This window comes from Dromiciops gliroides, chromosome 6, assembly GCF_019393635.1.
Source record: "Dromiciops gliroides isolate mDroGli1 chromosome 6, mDroGli1.pri, whole genome shotgun sequence".
NCBI classification, from domain to species: Eukaryota; Metazoa; Chordata; class Mammalia; order Microbiotheria; family Microbiotheriidae; genus Dromiciops; species Dromiciops gliroides.
The window spans coordinates 161,927,865-161,930,955 of record NC_057866.1 but is presented as its reverse complement, the minus strand read 5'-3'; the positions used below and the strand labels follow the sequence as shown (position 1 = coordinate 161,930,955).

At 38.6% G+C, this 3,091-nt stretch overlaps 1 pseudogene; it reads right to left on the bottom strand.

Moving 5' to 3' along the window:
* Window positions 1–2,263: 2,263 nt before the first annotated feature.
* Window positions 2,264–2,783, bottom strand: LOC122730440 (annotated as a pseudogene).
* Between the last annotated feature and the right edge of the window lie 308 nt (window positions 2,784–3,091).

Sequence of the window (3,091 nt, the reverse complement as noted above, 5' to 3'; positions counted from 1 at the left end):
TGTGATCTTTTCTATCACTTGTTTAGTCATTAACTCTCCCCCTAAATCTTAAAGGTAATTTATTCCTTTCTCCTCTACTTTTTTATGCTCATAATATGATAATTTGTTATTTTTATGTCTAAGTCGTGTTACCATTTGGAGCTTATTTAAGGCACTTGGTATGAGATGTTAGTCTAAACCTAATTTGCCACCAAATTTTGGTCAAGTTTTCCTATACTTTTTTGTCAATTGAGTCCTTCCCCTAGTAACTTGGTCTTTAGGCTTATCAAAACATGATATTACTTTGTTTATTTGCTTTTGTCTGGTTCTTCTGACTGACCACTTTTGTAAAAAAACAGTACTAAACATTTAATGATTGCTAGATGTCTTTCCTTCTCACTTCTTTTTAATTATTATTCTTGAGATTCTTGACCTTTTGTTCCTTCATATTAACTTTTTTTTTTTTGAGGCAATTGGGGTTAAGTGACTTGCCCAGGGTCACATAGCCAGTAAGTGTTAAGTGTCTGAGGCCAGATTTGAACTTAGGTCCTCCTGACTCCAGGGTCAGTGCTCTATTCACTGCACCACCTAGCTAACCCCCATATTAACTTTTTAAAATTAGTTTCTATAGTTCTATAAAATATTATTTGGGGGCTGGACTGGTACACCCCTGTAAAGGAAATTAATTTAGGTGGCATTGTCATATTCTATTGTTCAACATATACGTGAGCAATTAATGTTTCTCTCCAATTATTTAGTTCTATTTTTTACTAATTAATGTTTTGTACTGGAGTCATTAAGGTTTCTGGGTAATCTTAAAAAATATGCTCCCAAGATGAGGTAACCGAGGCCCGAGGACGTAAAATTATTTGTTCAAAGTCATCCTTTAGGTCTACATTTTGGTTGATAGACTCAAATGCTTTTTAATAGTCAACACAAAGGCACAGTGGAAGCTTGAATTGTCTGCTCCTTTCAGTCAATCCACAAAAATATGCTCTACCTCCATTGTCTGCAAAAGACTGCCTGTTTCTCACATTTTCTTCAAGGATTCTCTTGAATGTACACATAGATAGAATTTTTATATAAATTCTAAAGAGATGAGAAAGGCTCAGGGGTCCCTAGTGATTATAAGATACTTAACCAATTTTTTGACTCTGTGTGTGTGTGTGTGTGTGTGTGTGTGTGTGTGTGTGTGTGAGAGGCAACTGGGGTTAAGTGACTTGCCCAGGGTCACACAGCTAGTAAGTGTCAAATGTCTGAGGTCAAATTTGAACTCAGGTCCTCCTGAATCCACTGTACCACCTAGCTGCCCCATGACTTTTTTTTTTTTTGGTTTTATGAGATATTTTATTTTTTCCGTTACATGCAAAGATAGTTCTCAACTTTTGTTTATACATGCTTTACAATTTCAGATTTTTCTCCCTCCCTCCCCTCCCTCCCCCCTCCCCTAGACAGCAGGTAATCTGATATAGGTTATATCTATATATCTCTATACATATATGCCCCATGACTTTTAAAAAAGTTACTGTATGAGTACCATTCTGATTCTGCTTTTTTATCACATCTTTCCCTATTCCTTCATCCTAAGAGCATCACCCATCATGGTTGGTCATTGCACTGATCAGAATTTCTAAGTCTTTCAAAGTTGTTTATCTTTACAATGTTGTTGTTATTATATACATTGTTTTCCTGGTTCTACTTGAGAGAAAAGACCATATTTGGACCCTTCTCAGAACCCTAAAGATAGTGAGTTTAGTTTCAAACCCCAAAACTTTGCTGCCCTAACTTTCCAGTAGGAGGCTGCCTGGCATACAAAGCTCTGAGAAGCCAAGGCCCCTGGACTTAGGCCTTCAATTTGAGGCACCTGAGGTGATTCCCATGTGACTTTGATGTTCAAACCCCGACTTAAGTTTTGTTTCTTGAAAAGTCATACATGTTTATGTATGTTTTTTTTTTTTGAGTTTTTGAAACAAGGGAAATACATGTTTATTATAGCAGCAGTTATGTTGTCAAGCAATGGAAGACCAGAATCAGAAGCTACAAGAGTAATAATTCAAGTTTTAAAGTGTTGAGTATAGTGGCAGAAAAAAGGGAAGAATACAGGTTTGGTGATTGAGGAATGAAAAGTTAATTACTGAGCCTCAGTTTCTTTCACTGTAAAATGAAAGTGACTAGATAGGTTGAAGCCAACATATATAGTAATCTCTAAAAATATTCCCTGTAAAAGGCATATTTCAGATAGATTTAACAATTATTTTTCATAAAAGGAGAAACAAAACAAGGATTCATCTAGATGTGCTTTTATTATTTTAGTACATAAACCAAAATTTATGCAACTAGAGCAGAGGCTGTGGATGATTCATATTTCCAATTGGGTGGGAGCACTCTCTTGGTCTTGTAGTAACGAGCCAGCCTGTGAATTCGGCCTCTCGTTGAGAAATCAGACGGAATTTAGAATCCTTATCCTTTCTGTTTTCTCATGATGCTTGCGAACAGCAACAGCTTTCTTGATCAAGTGATAAAGATCTTCAGGAAGATCAGGGGCAAGTCCCTTGGACTTGAGAATTCTCAAAATTTTGTTGCCAGTTACAAAGCGCACTTGTGCCACACCATGAGAATCCCTCAGGATCACACCGATCTGGGAGGGCGTCAGGCCCTTCTTGGCCAGCTTGTAGATCTGTTCCTTCACGTCGTCCGAGGTGAGCTTCAGCCACGTGGGCACGCTGCGGCGGTACGGCAAAGCCGACTGGGACAGGCCCTTCCCGGGAGCGTGCATGCGACCCATGATGGCGACGATCAGGAGGCGAAAGACCATGTTTATGTATGTTAACACAGCACTGTTCTAGTGAGGAATGGACATTCTTGCCCAGAATAAGGTTAAGGCCTAGTGTCACAATGTTATTGGTCATTATAGTTACCATATATTGGGGGGGGGGGTTGGTAATACATGCTGTGACTGGTTGTTTCTGTAATGCTGTATGTAAATGGGAACTGTAATGTGATTGGTTGAGAGGGACCCTTGGTGGGTATAAATAAAGGTGTGGGACCTCACTTTGGTGAACTCTGTGGCACATTCAGAAGAGTGCCTATCTTCCAGAAGATGAATAAAGAA